General features: G+C 33.5%; 1 protein-coding gene across 10 annotated transcripts in view; it reads left to right on the top strand.

The window, feature by feature from the left end:
• Positions 1-21,314, top strand: part of mmd (mind-meld) — a 486,484-nt gene that overhangs the window by 20,728 nt on the left and 444,442 nt on the right. Inside the window, exons 1-2 of one of the 10 annotated variants that reach the window (XM_053770014.1) lie at positions 6,632-6,791; positions 7,070-7,139. The exons of the other annotated variants lie outside the window; for them this stretch is intronic. The gene's annotated coding sequence lies outside the window, so the exon portion shown is untranslated. Of the gene's footprint in view, positions 1-6,631; positions 6,792-7,069; positions 7,140-21,314 lie in introns of those variants that run through there. 10 annotated transcript variants of the gene reach the window in all.

Below are 21,314 nucleotides of genomic sequence, written 5' to 3'. Positions count from 1 at the left end.
CAGTGCGTTATGCTTTCTTGAACACAAAATGAATTTATAATTTGTGTAATTCTTTATTAAATTGTTTAAGAAATATTATTTTATTTTAGTAGTTAAGCCACTTTCGCAATGGTCGGTCATAGGATGGGTGACCAAAAATAACTTATAACTAAAAGAAAATTATAATTTGTGTCATTATATATTAAATTATTTAAATAAGAAATAATATTTTATTTTAGTATAGTTGCAGTTAAGCCACTTTCACAATGGTCGGTCATTGGATGGCTGAAAAAATATATTACTTCAAGTTGAGACGTTGGTCTCGACTAAATTTGCAGTCGTTAAAATCCACCAATCGGCATTGAGCTAGCGTGAGGGGTCATTGCCCTGCCCATACTTCTTGTCAATCCACAAGAAAGGCCAGTGCTCCAGCAGCAAAATAGTTTCACTTCGAGTTGAATCGTACTGTAAACGCTTTTCAAATAACAAGTTTAATTGTTGGACAAATTAAAAAACCCCGACTTTCAATATTCATTTCGTTACAACTTTTGAACGGCTGAACCGATTTTCATGAAACATGGCTAAGAATACTCGGGTTAAAATTATCTATGACCCAAAAAAAAAAAACTAAACGAAAATCGGGTCATCCGAAAATTGGGAGCTACTAGCTTTGGGAGATAGAAACTTATATCCTCCTCCTTTTGCGTCGGGGGTTAAAAATGTATGGAGATGCACACGAATATTAACACTTATATTAACTTTTGAACGGTTGAACCGATTTAGATCAAACATATCTAAGAACCACCGCAAAAAAAAATATCTTTCAAAAAAACCGCATCCAACCAAATCGGTTCACCCATTGATGAGCTACGGTGCCACGTACATAGACAGACAGACACACTTAGCGGTCAAACTTACAACAGCCCTATTTTTGCGTCGTGAGTTAAAAAAGTAACCAGGTATCCGAACCTTGAACATAACTAGAATATTGCTAAGTTAAATTAGTAACCACAGTCAAGTTCACACGCCCAATTCCGCTGGCACGTGGTCACGATCACACGGACGAGCGGACTCAGCCTTCGCCCTATTAAGATAAGTAATTAAACGAAAACCTTTGTCTCCCACATTATCATGAATTATAGCAACCGTGCTATAATGTTGCTTTGCTGTAACTGACTCATATTTTACTGATATTATTGTTACGTAGGAAAATATTATTACGATTATATATAGAAGCGGTGGTGGTGTAATGGTTAAGACGCCCGTCTGTGGATCAAAAGGTCCCAGGTTCGAATCCTACTCGTGCCATATGAGTTTGTATTCAAATCTGACTCATATATAGTAGTTTTAATCGACCACCACTTGCTTCCGGTGAAGGAAAACATCGTGAGGAAACCTGCACACTGGTTGATTATTATGAACTTGTGTGTGAAATGGAGAAGGCAATGGCAAACCACTCCATTAATAATGCCAAGAAAGTTGTTGTGTGTGTTTCATTCTACGTAATGACTACGACCCTCAGTCATGAGGAATACGACTATGAAGAAGGAAAATATTATTTCGATAAGTTAACTTACGATAATTGTTCTAGTGGCAAAATCTTAAATTCTTCTTGTCATGTCGACTCGGTGAATTGTATTAGTACAGACTGAAGACCAATAAGAATGTCACCTATCTCATCTGAGTGTATTCTTGGTTCCTTCCTCTGCCATTGAGCGTCGGAGCCTAGGGTCAGGTTTCTTACTTTTTTACCAATAGGATGTCACCGATTCAACATTATCTGGGGCGTGTTAAAGATCCTTCTACGTGTTAGTTAAATACAATGTCAAATTATAACTGGACGATATGAGATTGTGATGAAACGTGCCGAAGATAACAGTAATTATAATAAAACTAGCAATTTTGAGATAAAAAGTAAGTATGTGTTTATATTCTACCCGTGTATAAAATTTCATAACAAACTGTCCAGTAGATTTTGAGTGAAAGAATAAATAGTAGGAACTAATATTATAAATGCGAAAGTTTGTGTGCATGTTTGTTATTCTTTCACTCAAAATCTACTGGACAGATTGTTATGAAATTTTATACAGTTTTAAGCATTTATTTTTAAAAGAATTGCTTAAAACATAAATTATAGTTATTACTATTATAAATATATTTATTAACACACAGTCGTTGGAATTATCGATAAAAAACAGGAACAATTTTATTTCTATTGATTTCTTTATTTGTTTGAATAAAGATATGCTTTTGCCTAATAGTGGTAGCTAAATAAAAAAATATATATGTTTATGGTTTACGTGATAAAATCACTATTGTCACTTCCATGTATTGTTTTATCCCATTTCTTTTGGAACAGTAAAGAGTTACCTTTTCTTTTTTGGTAGCCAGTTGAAAAACAGCAATAAAAGTTATGTTTTAATCTAAAGAAGCCTTTCTCGGTTCCAGTACGTGACCGCGGGGAATTCCCCAAACTTTTTACGTTCTAGGCCGCGCTCGTTTTAATAAATTTGTGGTCTATGATTATGGATATTACTCCACTAATAGAATAACTTTTACTAAGAGATTTTATTTTTCATGTGTTTAGAGATTTTTTTATGCACAAACAGTCAATATAAAAAACATTTTACAATAAAAATTGCATGTTAGATATAGACAATACATTGCCGAAAACTTATTAGAAGAACATATAAGTATAGTATGTTGACAACATAGGTATTAAATAGTTGTATACAAAATAAGAACAGTTATTATATAAGAAGAAATAACTGATTCATTTACATTACATGAATAATTTAATACGTAAAATAATTGTTTATTTTTTATTATTATTATTGATTGTACGAAGCTGAGCTTTTAGAAATACAAAAATACTTACGCAGACATATTAAATAGGATTATAAGAATATTATAAGGGTTTTTGATTTAGTTTCTCTTAGTTCAATTCTTTCTCATACCACCCAAAGGTTGGCTAGAATAAATTGCATTTCCGATATGTCTGTAATTACTCTCATTTGTGTTTGGATTTTTTGATTCTTCTCTAAATGCTGCAATAAAATAGTCCTATCCTTTTCATATCTAATTATTATTGCTAACACTGGTGTGATTTTATTCATGTCGCCAAAAGGCATCTGACGATAAGGTCATCTAGTGACGGTAGGCATTTAAGTTGGTTAAAAGACAATAAACTTGAACCAAAAACATTATGTAAAAAAATGCCAAATCTCGCTTTTTTTTGTTTTTTTATTATAATTTTTATTTGTGTAAACAGGAAAGATAAGATATCACAAAAAAACTATACAGGACTCTGTTTCCTGCCCTCGGGCGTACAAATATTAGTGCAAATAAATAAAAAAGTAATGAAATCATATTAAATTGCCCTCGTTCACGTCATCACAAATCTGTGGGCGAAGTGCGGGTTTACATTTCACTTTTCACCATCGAATCGATTCGAAGTGAGACGCAGCGAACCAATCACGTTGCGCCATTGTGACGCAACGACAACCACACTGCAATGTGATTGGTTCAGCATCACAATCTGGTGGCAGCTGAACATCAGCGGTTCGAGCGGCATCGAGCTGAGCTGCAACCAATTTGTTCTGTCGCACATATTGCATGTTATGTTAGTTTATTATATAAATAGTGTGTAACAATTAGCAAATTAATATTTATATCTATCTGAATCTCAAGGTAAAGCCAAGTCTAAGGATCCTTAGTGCGATTTTTTTAGTTAGATTTCGTGTTTAAGCAAAATTACGTGTTGATACATTAAACTCAACGGCCAAGTCACATAAAATAAAACTAAATTAATAAATAAATCGCAGTTAGGAACTTTAGCTTAGGCTTGAACAACGAATAAAAAATATATGAACAATTTTACGATATATTAATTTGGTTAGTAGTTGTAAAAATACATATTTATATATGCGCAAAAATAGTAGAACTATGTTGAACAATTGCAAATGTAGTTTGTTATAAAATTCTTAATAACAAAGTTTATTGGCAATACGTAAATACACGTAAATAAGGATATACCTGTATAATTTTAATCAGACAAATTTTAGTTAACTATCTTGCTTCAGTATAAAGCGTACCATTCGTGTCGTGTTCGTTTTAAATATTATTCCGCTTTGTAGTCCGTTTTAATATTTAATTAAGATTAAGTGAAAGGGCATTGGAGTGGGTTTCATAATAAAACAAAAATGAATCGCAGCTTGCAAGAAGCGTAAATCGTAAAAAGTTTCTAGAAATTGCCGTTAAATTTTATACATCTTTTCATGGGGGAATTTTAAATATTTGTTCATATTGAGCCCCAAAATTAAGAATGTTTTAAGAAAAGTACATTTTGTCATAAGTCCGGTTTTTTAAAATAATGAATATTATATATTATATTTATTGGTAGAAGAAAATGAAATGAAATATATTTAGATTTTATAGAGATATATTATCTCAGGTCGTATCTAAGTTGTAATAAAATCTCTGCTAACAAAATATAGTTACCAAAGCTGTTTACTGCTGCTGATCATTTAGTCGCTTTGTCATAATACGATTAAGAAATTTTATGCAAGAGCTAGGTGAAAAAGGTGTATGACAATTGAAGGTTTTCTTAAAAATAATAGGTTTTGCATTTGTGAAGTGCAATCAAAACATTTAAAAACAATTGTGTCTTCGAGCGCGGCGCGTCCATGCGGAGATTAAAATTATTTCATAAAGCCGCGTCGAACAGCTGGCAGAAAAGAGTTCATTACACAAACTATGCACAGTTAGGAGAGGGGGGATTTTGTAGTTTAGGTACGATCAGTGTCCGAACCCCTTGAGGGGTTAAGTTGCCAGTAAACACGCTCGCTTGTTTGCTTGTTTTATGACGTCTATCATCCTAAGTTGAATAAACAACAAAATAGTTGTTGTAAACCGCGAACGAAAAAATTTCGAGGTCTAATCTCGTGAATGCAATATTTTTTTTCGTTTATATAGATTATAATTATATTATAAATTTATAGTATACATTTTTGATGAGTTTTTACAAAATTGTGAATATTTCAAAAACGACTTAACTGATTGTGCCCCGCGAACTTAAAAATTCAATTGACAGATACTACATACCTTTTAAATGTCATCGAAATCAGAACCAACGGTTTGAAAGTTATCGCTTTACAAACATACATACAAAAAAACAATATTTGTCCCAAGTTCATTTGTAGATAGATTTTAATATGAAAAAGTTATCTTTAGACAACAGTTCAATTGACTGGTCTGGCTGCGATCACGGTATAAATTTCACATATTATATCTCTAATTTATTGATACAAAAATTTTAGTTAAAACGATAGTCTACTACCGATTTCCAAAGCGCATGTGGCAGAAACGACGCAACAAGCTTCACCGCAGCCTTTTCTCCTAGGATGTCAATTAACAGTGGGTTTTAGCCAGGTAATTCGGTAGTTTTTCTGATTGAGTTAAGAGCCGACCTTCTGTTTATAAGTAATACTCATTGGAGTACAGTACGTAGTTTTTAAAAACAATATAGTTTCCATCGGCTTCCTAACTCGATAACTAGTTCCAAGCTGCACAATGCAGAGTGAACTCTCGACAAAGCAGCGCTTACCAGGACGAATAAAGGACGGACCAAACTGTTTTATGAAGCACAAGTAGATGACCAATAGGTACAGGTTCTGGGTTTCGAAGAGCACACGTTAGAAGCCGTGGAACAAAAAGTGTCACTTGAGGGTTCTAGCCGGCTCCGACGCTCAACGGCTGAGCAAGTAACCTCGAACACGCCCAGATGGGAGTTTAAAAACTGTCACTTGAATGTAAGATTGAAAGTTAACTGCTTTGTCAATATAATAAAGTAATGAAATCTTGTGAAAAATTCTCTCTTATATTCGTCACAACGGAGGACTGGAATGTCAACCCTCTTTGGGAATACTATTGTTGCCTAACAGCCGTCGAAGCTTTCGTAGACGTTTTGTACGACGTACATTACGGAATGGTCCTATTCTAGGGCGGCAACCGCACGCCTTAAAATCGTGCGAATTCCTCCTCTCGCTAATCAAATCGTAAATTGCCAAATTGCCGTAACGATTGTAAACAACCTTGATTTATTCGATTTCGAAGTCCAAGGCGACCGTGATTGTTTATTAATTAATATTTTATTGCGGGCCGCGGTAATATTGTTTATATTGTGATTAATTACACTTTCGGTGGGGAAGGGACGCGACGAAGTTACAGCTATCGATATACTTTTTTGAATCTTTACATTTGTTTAGTCTGTATGCACACTAACGCCACCTGCACATTTTAATATATTTTTTAGCGAAAATAAAAATAAAAATTACCACATTATGCCACACAACATTTTATTAAAAAGTTTTATAGTTTTCTATAATAGGCTATATCCCGTGTCCGCAAGCATGCGGCCCACCTGATGGGAAGTGGTCACCGCAGCCTATGGTCGCCTGCAACACCAGCGATGTCACACGCGCGCTACCCGCCCTGAATAAATCTTTTCAGGCCCCATTTGGAAAACTCCTCAAAATTATTTCAATTATTCACTATTAAATTTCATTATATTATCGATATTTTAGAGCGTTTTGTTAAATATCGATATTGTCGACTACATTCACCTTGCAGCCCTAGGTTTTCTTTGCTGTGTGGTGACTGTGAATTATGTTTTTTGTTTCTCTGTTGTTCGTAATGATTTATATTTTGCTATAGTCTATTGTTTGACATTTTGCTCAGAAGGGTACATTTTAATTTTTGTAAGCAGAATGGCAATTCATTATCTTTTGTGTAACATCTAGATTCAGCAACAGGTAACATGAATAAGTTAGACGATATTTCTTTCAATAAATAATGATACTTGTGGAGAGGTAATTGCATATGAGAAAATCTTATTTGTATGATAAATTGACATTACCATTTAACCTACGCGCAGTTGAACTGCATACAAGTTATTATATAGTTATAAATTTGATAGTTAAAATTGATATTTATTTCAGCTGCTATCATATCTAACAGCTTTTAATTTCCATTATTTTAATGATAGCACATTAATTAAAATTTATATATCTATATATATAAATTTTTCCAGCTCTCTGTCTGTCTTTAAAACTACGCAACGGATTTGATGATAATGTATGTGGTTTCTGAGGAAGTTGAAGGTGAATAATTTATGATGGTTTATTAAACAATAAAAACTTGAATTTTAGAAGAATTTTCTCAAATAATTTTACTTCCTCGATAGTTATCACAAAGACTTCCATTGTACATTAGTTAATTGCTAGTTATTTGAAGATCGCATCGCATTCTCTCAACATTATTATACATTGTGGTTACAAAATACTCAAATCCGAAGTTATCTGTACTTTATACGCCGCAAAATAAGGTTGTTATTTGATTAGCACCGTGACGTGTCGTTATTTTTCATTATTATCGTAAAGGAGTATCTGTTATAAACTCAGAATCGAAGTGTTGGCGTTTTATCGAAACATCTCAGGCTCTCCCTGCCTCTTTTGTTAAGTGTTTTTGCTGTTTTTGTTATTTTATTACCTGTTTTCTCTCACTTTGCGGTTCCCTTTGTAATCCTCGTGTGTTTCTGAAGTCAAACACGGCTGTGACGCCAAGAAGGCACGTGTAAAAAATAATTTTTTTCGGCTCTGATTCGGCGATCGGCTGCCTGCATTCCACTGTAGGATATGGAGTGTTCTTATTCTAAGACGGTAATCACACGCTACGCGCTTTTGTACTATCTATATATATATATATATATATATATATATATATATATATATATATATATATATATATATATATATATATATATATATATATATATATATATAAGCATAAGCAGAAAAAGATGATCAGTTTCATATTAAAAAAAAATATTGGGTCCGTGTGTCTGTCTGTAAGCGACAAACACAAAAACTATCGGACGGATTTTTGTTCGGTTCTCATCAACAGATTGTGAGAAAGCTTTAGGTTTACATTTTTTTGGTTATCCGAGCGACACCGGGACAGGCTGGGCTAGTATTAAATAAAACAAATATATACACAGCTCACAAGGAACGAAATATAGGTATAGATGCCGTTAAAATAGTCATAAAACTTCATTGTCTTTTATAGACTGACCCAGGACAAAGTAAATACAAGTTTGTGCATTTTGACTGCCGGCGCCAAGGCCCTAATTTTACGCCGTTCTTCTTATATCCATACAGGATACAGAGTTGCTGCTGGTAAAGATATTTATTGTATGAGATATTTATTGATCATCAGCATTGGCTGTTAAAGATAATCTCGAAGCCGATGTTGATTTTTTTATTTAATCTTAGAAAGACTCGCGGCTCCACTGGAAGAGATTTCATTTCAAATTCTAATTCTAATCATTTATTCAGCAATTAGACATTCACAGGAACTTTTGACGTCAATTTTTATATTCAATATTTATTTTTCACAAGCTATAAACTACTGGCATTTCGGAACGACCACTAATAGAAGGAACCGCACGACCCGGCCCACGACGCCATCATCAGATTGACCATTTGAGTGAGCATGACACACATTCTAATGATGAAAGAATTTTTGAAATCGGTTCGGTAGTTTAGGAGATTACCCGCCTCAAACATATAAACTCACAAACGCTTATCTCTTTATATAATAGCATAGATATAGATGCAATTTAAAATATGCATTCAATCCGCATATTTGTAACAACCTTAGTCCGTAACTAAGAAGTTTTATAACAGGTTTTTAGGGAGCAGTCAGGTAATTTGCAAGTTACTTCTGTTTAATTATTCTTTTATCTTGTTATTACTTTATTCAATATAAAAAAATCACAAAGAACAAACTTAAAATATAATATTAATCAGTACACACAACCAAAGATGATTTTCGTTCAAAGGTCAATACGATCATGAAGCTGTAGGTATTGCCTCTTTGTATGTTTGATTTTCGGCGGCTGTGACAATCGAAGCCCAGAGTCCACGTAAAATAATGAACTCTGCTGTGCTTTTGTGATCTCGATTTCACTACTTCGCTTCAGTATTTTATTGGTAATTTTATCGACATAATATATGTTATTTCAATAAACTATTATATATTCTTAAGAGGCTGTTAGGCGTGTAGTACCGTCCTAGAATAGGACCATTCTATGTCTTCCCGAGGCGACTAAAGGACACAGCATTCGCAAGGAGGGTCGTAACGTCAAACTGGCGGCGGTCGGATGTAAAATCACAGCAAAATCTTCAAAATTTTAATGTATAATCAAACAATTTTTATCTATTGTATCTCGATTCTGCGCTGACCTTGGTTCCGTGGCGTCACAACCTCGAATGCATGTACGCAAATATGAGATTAGTTATATAATCTTATTGCCCGGTCTCCGGTGGTTTCCGAGTAACATTAGACACACATACACAGTGTCAAACACGGTCGTCATTAAGCTATTTGTTTGCCTTGTACAACGTAAACATACAACGATTGATTAATATTACCGATGTTAGTTGGATTACAAATTATTAATAAGGACAATTTACTGTACTTATCCCGTGTACAGCACTCATTCCCAATAATGTTCCGTTTCAATTTAAACGTACACAGTTCCCTGTGAGTACATGATACGCCATGACGATAAATAAGTCACAAGGTCGGACACTTAAAGCTGCTGGTGTCGACCTGAAGACAGGCTGTTTATCCCACAGCCAATTTTATGTGATATTCTTCAGGGTGAGGTCTTTTTATATTGGCGCCCGAAGGAAAGACCCCCAATATAGTATATAGAGATTGGTTTTTACTTCTCTAATAATTTTGACTCCATACCAAGTTTGGCTATGCGAACGAAGTCGCTGACATCAGCTAGTAATTAATAAGGACAATTTACCATAGGGTATCATTTTTGAATAGGCGTGTATTCGTTTGCCTACTATGTTATAAAAAAAGTCTAGCTGTAAACAGCGAAACAAGTTTCGTTCAAATTTCGTTCAAACTCAGTAATATTTTATGGCCGACACGGTTTGCCGGCAGTTGAACAACGGGAATACATTATAATGTGAGCACACTATTTTGCAAGTAAACTGCACTTCGACGATTGAGGTGTTTACTGTGACACAGATTATTATACTAGTATTATACTGGCACATTAAAAACATAAATGCGGAAGTTTGGATGCGACGATGTATTTACTAAATCACGCTTTATCTACGAAAGAAGGATGTAACATTCTAGTTTTCCACAAAGTGTGATCAGCTTATCTGTCAAATAGGACTTTCACATGCACTGTTTCTATTAATTTCTCAAAAAGTTACAAACCACTGGCATTTCGGAACGACCTCTGCTGAGAAGAAATGCCGATAGAAACTGTGAAAAAGTGTTTGTCCTTATCATGCCAGAAGGGATTACCATTATTGTTTTTAACATTTATATTGTTTTATATATGTTTTTGGAATAGTTTAATGAAGTATATATATGGCGAGAAATATTAAAAAAATAACATGTTACGATTTGTGATTGAGTGTAGAAAAAATGAATATAAAATACTATTAACCAAACAACATTAATATTTGGATAAATTTATTTGGAAACTTGATTTCATCATTCAAAATAACTTACTCAGTATTATAGTAGGACATTGCTGTGCATCGAGACTTTGGTCTTTTGAAAAATTTCCTCCTTCAACCGTGTAACTGTCCAAAATTTTATGGTCATGGAGCTTCGAACATCCAGAATAAATTATAGGGCACACTTCGCGGGTAAACATCCCACTTCTCGGCGATAGAACTGTAAAACTCGTGGCTTACGAGCGATGTGTATTTGTATGTTGCGAGTTCAATGTTTTGTGAATTGCTGTTTTTGAACTTACACAGTTTATTGTAAATAAATATTCATTGTGTGAAATATATACATCGTATGTTTGAATCACTCAGGAATACAATATTTAGTTTGTCAGGATCAGGATGTAAGTATGTATGTTTGTTTGTTTGTTTCACGCAAAATATACTGGACGGATTGTTATGAAATTTGGTGCACGGGTAGAATATAACCTGGAATAACACAAAGGGTACTTTTTGTCCCCAAATTTCCACCGGAGCGAAGCCCCTGGGCGCAACTAGTAGAAGTATAATTTATATTTCTACTAGTTAATGTTAATGTTTTCAATAGACTACTTATGTAATATATCTCAATTACATCTAGAAAATTTTAGCAATACTATACAATCAAACAACCGTATGTTGAACAAATTATGTATTTTAAAAATAGATTGAATCCAAATCAAAGAGAATGTAATCATTCAAATTGCGACAGTAGAAAAAATATATTGGCTTGTAAAAATGCCATGGTTTTACGGAATTTTTCGTTTCATTTTTGAATATGGAACGAATGAATTTGTAGGTTGCCAGTACCTATTTGGAATGCAGAAACGTATGGTTCCGAAATGAACACGCGGATTACCTGGCTGATTGGAAGTAAATAGGCCGTGGTGCCAAAACTTTTTCTTTTTTAGCACAGTGTGCAATCGAAACGCAAAATTCTTTTCCGAGTGTTTTTCCACTCGCGTTTTTGTTCTGTATTTGAATTACTCTAATTTTTTAATAATTTATGACAATGACAGTTAATGATATAGGTATAATTAAATAAGCAGATTTGTGCTTGATTTCTTTTTTTTTTGTCTGAACTATTTAATAAGTAAATTAATTGATTTAATAGCTAGACTTCCGCACTTTTGGAGTCTTCTTTGGTTACAGAAAATACTCTTATTTAAAAATATAAATATCATAAATAAATTTTATTGAATAACATCAACATTTTCGCAGGGCTTACATTTAATTGAAATGTATTAACGTCTGGGATCCTATCTATTTGTTTAGATATTACATTTATTGTACAAGATATTACATTTATTGTACGGTGGCGTCTCTTGTCTGGATGCAGTCTAAATATTTAAGCACTAATACATGCAAATATAAGGGCTAGCACAATCTGATACATTATTTATTCCCTCCGAAGCGGGCCGTGCTTGGCCCACGCAGTGGTTCCCAAACTTTTACAATACCCTTCTTATTCTATATTCTATAAGAACATACCTCGACTCAATTAGGATATTATGGTGAGCTTAAAAATTGCAGTAGGTACTAAAATCACCCACTGATCAAATTTATTCACATACCAAACAACACATCGCCACATTCTCATTCATATTCGAACTTTTTTATTTCAAACATTTCATATAGAAATATTCTCTGACACGGATGCTAGTTGGGTCGGTATGTTGCTCCAGTGAGCACATAATATATTTCAAATTTCAAGTAAATCCTTAGACGTTTTCAAAAACACGACTACAAATATATACATAAATATTGCTCGTTCAATAGTATAGGATAGCAGGACATTTTTTACATATAATGCAAGAAACTTTCATTATATCTGCAGTGGTTCGACACCAAACTTCAATTGATTTATTAAAATCATAAGATAATTTAAAAAAAAATCAGCACCTTACTCCTTTGTTCCGTTGAGATCACTCGCCAAATAGGATACGCCACAGTATTTGTGAACCACTGACCTGTAGTGTGGAAGCCGTAATTGCTCCTATATATTCTGTCCAACGCCTCCACGACGGCTTTCCTATTTTCTACTCAATGCCTTTACAAATAGAGTTTAGTATTATTTGTGGTTTTCGGTAGGTACTTGAAAATATCCATGGGGATTACGGACATCACACAAGTGTTATATTAATCAGTTACAAAATTTAAATAAGCTGCCTTTTAGAACGCTGTCATTGTTTTTTTTTATATATTCCCTTTGGAACATTATATTAATATATTTACCCAGAAAAATAATTACTTTTTGACCATGTACTTATTCTGTTAGAAAATAAAAATACTTAAGAAATAATTATGGTACATAAAAAAGCCCTTTTTGCATGATACACTGTTTAAATGATCAACATTGTTTAAATGAGTTTCTATCGATATTTCTTCTCAGCAGTGGTCGGTTTTTGGAGATATTTCTGTATACTATCATAAAATATGACGTGACAACCAGACGTAACAATTCCAAATCTGTGGGATAAGTGGAAGTAGGAGAAATATGACTTGCAAGATTTGATTACAGACAGACAGACAAGCGAACATCGGGACAGGGGAAACTAAATAAAAGCTTGTAAAAAGCGGAACTACCAACATAAATTAAAATTCCAAGAATTAGAATACAATTTATTTGAGATTTTAACTAATGTTAAAATGCTATTTGTCGTACGGTCTGCATAACAAGTTCTACTGTATTGTTACCGAGTAGGCAACTTGGTAAGGTTGTAACAATAACGAATTTGAAATAGATTAAATGCACTTTTTTCATTTAAATTATTTAATAAAAAAAATAAGTATTGTTCTGGGTCGCATTCACATTTGTGATTCACACACTAAAGCCCGGATTGGCTTAAACATACAGAAAATAAATACATGATGCCTTACTTTACGACCGGCCATCCGGCTGATGTCAACCCTCTTTAAGAATATAATTGTTGTCCTTCAGTTATAAATTTAAATAGCATAACATGGTGACCGTACACGCACAGTGAGCAATTCAGACGTTATTTAAGGACCAAATGATTTCGTTTAATGAGTTTCTTTCAGTGTTTCATTTCAGTGTACAATCTGAAACGGTAGTTATTTGCAGCTTTAACAGTTTCGAATAGAGTATACATTCTGTAAATTGATGAGGACCACAGTGCTATTGATATTAAAATTTGTGTATGAAAATTTAGTATTTCATTAATTACATTCAATGTTTCAGTCGCTAGGTGACCACTGTCTGTGCAATACGTTCCGAAACGTCGAAAAAATTATAAGATTTTGTTGAGTTTGTTTGTCTGTAAATTAAAGTTAAGCATAATAGTAGTAAAAGGACAATAAAAGTAAAACATAGTATTTATTGATTGTTGATAAAGGTTACCCCCCCTAGTTTTTACATCACATTTTTTTGTATGAAACTATAAACATTTTTATAGTAGAGACAATGTTAAAATATACAGAGCCCAAGCTTAAATATTATTGTAAAATTTATGGCCATCGTCTTTACCGACGAACCCACTCTGAACCCCAAATCACTAAGTATTATATACATTAATAATACAGTTCGCTTTTACCGTTACTAATGCAAAGATCAAACTGCCTGGAAAAAGTGTTACGCTCAACATTCGCCGTCAAAGAGTTTCACAAAGAAATCTACGAAAAAACAGCACGGTCCCAAGAGAGAGCCCTGAGCTCCCAAAATATATATAGCCCCATAGCGAGGGGAATTTGAAGGACAACCTCAAACATGATAGATGTAGATTCCACTTCGTCTCTGTTATTTTATCTTCTATTTTTAAATCTGCTATATTGATTTGATTTGGAAGATCATTATTGGTGCAAAAAATTACTTTATACTCTAGTATTAATTCCGCATATTTTCGTTAAAAAATATTTCTCGAATAACGCTTAAACTATAGAACTTTTTAAAATTTCTATAACAAATATGAATATATGTTTAAATTTATCTTGAGTAACAGCCTAAGAATACAGCATTCGAATATACTTAGTTTATTATTAATTATTTTATATGGGAGCTATATAACAAGATAATATTCCTCTATATACAACATTAAATTTAGACTTATACTTAAGCCAAAGGAATTCATAAAACTATCATATATTTTATGATCTTGTATGTATATTGTTTTATATGTTAATTTCACATGCATTGACCATAAAATGTGGTATATACGAGTTATATTACGAGACACAGCTCAATCTCTGTTAAATTTTATTTATATTAATAAAATTTCACGAAGTTTGGAGAAAATAGAATTTTTGTTCAATATTCTATAAGTTTCTCCATGTACAGCCAACATCACATCAGGTTAACCTGTGTCTATGTGGTGGTATAGAAACATCGTATTTTCAATGAATTTGTCTGTCGACTGTAGGTACAATTTTTTTTATTAGCTGTTTGAGTCTCATTGCTGGGCAAAAGCCTCCCCTTTTTCCCCTACTATCCTTTGTGTTCTCTTGCCATTCTTTGTCGAACTTTTTGATGTCGTCCGACCATCCCTGTAGAGATTATTAACTTGCCAATGCCAAAATTTAAATCATATATTAAAAATGCTTTAATGGTTAATGCTTATTACACAATTAGCGACACTTGATCTTTCTTTTTCATAATTATTTATATATTTTCTTTATTAATTAATTTCTTTAATTATTTATATTTATATATATATACACATTATATATATATATATATATACATTCAGTATACCTTTTGACCATGTACTTTATTGTGTACTTACATTGTTATATTACTGATAAAAAATTATACATAAATTTATATTAAAAAAATGGTAAGCCCTTCTGGCATTATTATGCCAGAAGGGCTAACGCTGTTTGAACCAAGGGACCAACACTGTTTGAATGAGTTTCTTTCGGCATTTCTTCTCAGCAGTGGTCGTTCCGAAATGCTAGTAGTTTGTAGCTTTAGTAAACAACATTTAATTTAGAATATGACGTGAAAAAGTGCCTGTGAAGGCCTAATTTCTGAATAAATGATTTGATTTTGATTTCATCTCGTCCTAGGCTTATCTCTTTTCCTGTAACCGTCAGTTGGAATCCACGAGGTCAATCTGTATGCCCATCTCCGGATGCATGCGGCAGACGTGACAATTAGTTAAAAAAAAAAGAAAATCCACGACTAATGTCATTCCACTTACTTTTAAATATATTTATTAAAAATAAATATTCTAATTACAAGTCATACAAACTCTTGATATTAATTGAACTTGTTTAAATATGAACTCACATATTGCTATGCGCCGCTCGCTGCGTCGATATTACATGGTATTAGTCGCAATACTGTGATTACCCTAATGTATTCAATAACACAATGTTCAATATCACAATACCTGGCGCGGGAAACCTGCAGTATTTGCAATATCAGCCGATGAGGGTATACAAGAATATGAGGTTCGGTTTTGTTCAATATTTATCAAAATTTCATTTAAGTATATTTTTTTTCATTCTACACATTCTCACTTGCGTTCGGGCTTGTGAAACCGCGAAGCCCGGGGCCAGCGTAACAAAGAAAAACACCAACGTCGACCCTCTATGGAAATGCCATTTTTGCCTATCAGCTGCCTAGGTTGTTTCCCTTAGTCGCCTCGTACGACATACATACGACACAAATTTTTAATACAATGTTTTATTTCGTCGAAATTACGATTTAGCTACATTATGAAGCTACGTTGTTGATAGCTGTATTGTAGGTCTTATTGAAATCCTCCACAGGTTGTAATGTTTTGTTGTATTCCATTTGGACCAAGTACGTTGTTCTCGTTGAGAGAAAACGTTGTGATACGACGAAGCGACACGACAATTTAAGTTGTATATGTGTATATTACCTCTATATAGTCTATTCGCTGGGGTAAAATTATACCCCTAAACCTTCCTCAAGAATCGGTCTATCTATTGGTGAAAACTGCATGAAAATCCGTACAGTAGTTTTTGAGTTTATCGCGAACAGACAGATGTGGTAAAGGACTTTGTTTTATAATATGTAAGGACACAGCACGTCTATTAATATAGTAGGGAAAAATACTTATCATTATTTCATGCAAAGAAAGTATGAAATTACTAGCTTTTGCCTGCGGCTTCGCTCGAGTGAATATATCCCATCAAAAATGTTCGAAAAAAAGAAAACAACGGATTTTGAGCTCCGATGCCAAATGGCTGAGGAAGGAATCCGGAAATGGCCCATTAGAAAGAGAACTAACTAAACAAAAACATATCTACGATATAAAAGCACCTCTCTCGCTACGTCTTGACTTATTCTCAGAAATGAGCATTATCTAGACCGTTTTTGCTTCCAAGAAATCCCACATGAGTTACGTATAGATAATATATATTTATAATAAATCAACATAAACCTTATAGTAATATATTTTCAGTTTCTACTTTGGTTTACGAAACCCTTTGATCTGACATTTAGATAAATAATTCCTTAGACCAGGGTAAACAATATACTGTCCATGTATGAGATAAGTTTTTGAATTATTGATAAAATTTAGTACATACATTGTTATGTACAAGGAATACTTAACAAGTCCAACAAAACTAAGTGTTAGTCAAAATTAAACAGCAAATTAAACAGCGACACTGTCACGGGCACAGTTTCTCTATACTCTAATTTCAGCTGACATCAGTATTGGCCACAAATACAGACACACACACACACACACACACAAAAAGAAATAACGAATCGCATTAGATCAATCGGGAATCGCTACGATTTGTCGCACGCCTCCAGTCGGCTTTACATAAAATTTCTAGCGTCACCAGAAATAGTGACGATTAGGTACCATCGGCGACTGGACCCCACAAGGGGTGGTTTTGAATAGATTTGTTCGCGCAGTCTGTGAACGGTTGCCGCGATGCGTGATTGCACTTGCAACATATGTACAAGACCAGCGCATTGAATAATATTGAATTTAACAAACAAATTGAAAATAGTCAACTAAAATGATATTTGTAAATCTAGTATCATTTAGTAACAAATACTTTTAGATGCATGGCATGTGCATATAGAAAATTGATCCCACAAAAAATTCAATTCATTTAATATCATTGTTATAAATTTGATTTAAATCGAATTAGAACAGGAAACTAAATTTAAATGTTTATATAATGTTGGTTCGATCTTGTGCTCCAGACAGACCTTCTGTGCGTAAATACTATTATTTATTCTGTGCCTTTACCCTTCCTCCGTGGGGATACAATTTTGTCGAAAAATTGATTCAATTTGCGTATCTCTAAAACGATTTTAGTTTGGTTCGTGCGTGTATATTGTTTCAGTACATTTTGCTTTACAAGTTTCTTTGAGTGTCGCTGTCTTAGTCAGTGTATACGAATACTTCACTGTTGATATTCCGTCAGAGTATTTCAGAATTGGTATAATTTACAGTTTTTGTTGACTAACCAATTTATTGTGTCGTGGATCGGGTCGGGAGGTTCCCTCTATTGTGGTTGAGGTTCGCGATGGCTGACTCACGCGTCAACTCGTGAACGGGTGCTGTCGGGGGGAACTGGTTTATTAAAAGTTTTTTTTTTTGTTTGGTTAATTATATGTATATATATATGTATATATATATGTATATATATATATATATATATTCCTTTCATCAGCACTTGATCACAATCATTATATGTTTCAGTATACCTTTTGACCATGTACTTTATTGTGTACTTACATTGTTAAGATGATTGTATTGATAAGAAATTATACACAAATTTATATTTAAAAAATGGTAAGCCCTTCTGGCATAATAGGGACCAACACTGTTTGAATGAGGTTCTTTCGGCATTTCTTCTCAGCAGTGGTCGTTCCGAAATGCTAGTAGTTTGTAGCTTTGGTAAACATCATTTAATTTAGAATATGACGTGAAAAAGTGCCTGTGAAGGCCTAATTTCTGAATAAATGATTTGATTTTGATTTGATTACTAGATATCTATTGTAAGTCCACTTTATATGTGTTTATTTGTTTATTTGTATTTCAATCGGAAAGTCTATCATCAGAACACAGCTACCTTTGTTTCTTTAGCATTAAATACCAGTTCCCACGATGCTAAAATCGCAAGTTAAAAAAAAAACTTCACAATAAACTCATGCTTAAACATGAGCTGCCAACACTAATTCGTTCGCCCGGCGCTCCCCGCATTTACATGAATAAAACTTCCAGATTCTGTCCACTCTCCAAGTAGCTTGTAATTTTACTTTTCATCTGTTACATATTAATGGAAATTATTTTTTTAAATTTCGTTTACATGACAACGCCGGAGCTAAATATGTCTTAGTTGTCGAATAAATTGATTATTAATTCTATAAAAATGCGGAAGTGTGTCTGTTTGTCCTTGTTTCACGTCCAAAGGGAATATTACAGTTCATTTTTAGTGTTGAAGAGTGATATAACGTACCTTTATATCGGTCTGATCCGCAGGTAAGAACTTCTTCTTAGTTGTATTCCTCAAGGCTGAGGGCCGTGGTCATTACGTGGAATGAAACACACACACAACGACTTTCTTGGCACTATTAATGGGGTGGTTTGCCATTACCTTTTCCATTTCACACACAAGCTGATAATCAACCAGAGTGCTGGTCTCCTCACGATGTTTTCCTTCACCGGAAGCACCGGTCGATGAAAACTACTATACATGAGTCAGATTGGTATACAAACTCATGTGGGACCTTTCAATTTACAGGCGGGCGTCTAAACTATTACCCCACCACCACCACCGTTTCCAGGTAACACGTTGTACAGTGTATATAAATGTAAATGTAGCCGACGCAATGAAAAAACTAGGTAGACTTGAATTACGCGTTTATTGTAGACACAATTAGAAAGAAGATTATAGTTTTAGGACAGACACGTAGCAGAACAATCTTGTAGAATCGTCTCGAAGTATCGGACTACCGACTTACAAAAATAAAATATTCTACAGTGTTTAAGACGGTTCCACTGTTGCGCAACAGATGGCGCTACTAGTTGCAAAGCCAAATATTAATTTGAGAAGACATAATTTTATGAACACAAAATAATATAAAATAAGATAAAATCCTAAGTGCGTCGCCTACAGTAATATTAATATAAACACTATTTACACCTAATAATAATAACTTTATTCACCAAAGAAAAAATATAACCTTATATCTACAATATTTTAACAATACATTCATTGCTAAAACGTCAACATCTTGATCAACACTTAGCTAGTTAACGTTCCAAGCCCAAACACGTCTTCGGTAGGCGAAGCTGCAGGTAGAAGCTTACTTACTGTGGAAAAACCCTCTGAGGTGTGGGGAACACCTCAGAGGGTTTTTCCAAAAAGATGCAACGGATAAGTATTCTATCGCTTCCTTAAAGTTTCGGAAATGCGTGACTCTTTTATGGTGAGTTGCACCAGTCAACTTTGACGTTGACTTTAAAATGGCGTAGTTTGCGTTTTTCTGCGCCGGTTAAAGTTAATGTCAAAGTTGACTGGTGCAACATTGTGCTTATTTACCACAAAACAATCCACATGCTCGTATGCTCACCATGTTACGAAAAAAAATTATAAAGTTTTTTTTAAGCCAGCCTACTCAAAAGCTCTCAAAAGAAAGCACAACGTCCCAAATCCCGAAACCAGCGCAATCACGTCGCGCGCATGAAGCTTTTTTCCTCCGGAGCTTTTCCTCCGTCCGCTGTAACAGCACGAATAAGCTTTCTTTATCTTTGAGCCGCTAATTGGCAAACAGCCGAGCTTTTTGAGCTTTTTGTGCCGAATCGCCGATGTTATTATTCTTTTTGGCTGAACATATCCAAAGCAAACGTCTTGAAGTGGGATTTTTATATTAATTTTAACTGGTACAGGCTTACGTGTACAAGCACGCGCACGTGAAGTTATTCCGCGTGGATGTCTGTGTGATGAAAGCACTCACGGATTTGCAGTTAATTTGGGTAGCTTGATATGATATTAAATATATTTTATATTAACATCATTTTTGCATTACTTAAGTTTTTTTCTCAATAAAAAATTATAGACATTATACAAGATAAATATAATTTAGATTGAACAAATAAAACTAATTAAATATTTATATGATATTAAAGATATTTTATGTTAACATAATTTTTGCATTACTTAAGTTTTTTTTCTCAATAAAAATTATATTATAGAAATTATACAAGATAAATATAATTTAGATTGAACAAATAAAGATATTTTATGTTAACATAATTTTTGCATTACTTAAGTTTCTTTTTATCAATAATCAAATATATTATTGAAATTATATAAGATAAATATAATTTAGATTTATAAAATAAAACTAATTAAATAAGATATAAATTATAAATATTAATAACGAACTAGCTTAATTATCTCTTTAGAATACCTAAACTGTATTTGTTTTGAATTCTTTACTGGCTGTTGTTATCACATCAGTTATATATATATTACATGTTTAACACTTACTAACTTAGATACCCTATCTAAGTGGCTGTTAAAATGTCTAAAAAATTCAAAATGATATATTAATTTATAGTTTATTATAAAAAAAAAAAACATTTATCGATACTATAGGTACAAATTAACGCTGAGCATTGTCTGGCAGCGCGCCTTTGGGACGCTCGAGACGGGGTGCCAGATCAAAAGGGAATAATAATTAGATAATGTAAATAACATTAAATACATAACGATAAATCACACAGAATGAGTTTGCCCGAAAATATGTAATGAACTGCATGTTTTCAGAAGAGTTTGTTATTAAAAAGC

This window comes from Plodia interpunctella, chromosome 3 (genome assembly GCF_027563975.2).
Source record: "Plodia interpunctella isolate USDA-ARS_2022_Savannah chromosome 3, ilPloInte3.2, whole genome shotgun sequence".
Classification (NCBI taxonomy): Eukaryota; Metazoa; Arthropoda; class Insecta; order Lepidoptera; family Pyralidae; genus Plodia; species Plodia interpunctella.
The sequence above is the reverse complement of the archived record's forward strand: the minus strand, read 5'-3'. Positions and strand labels throughout refer to the sequence as shown.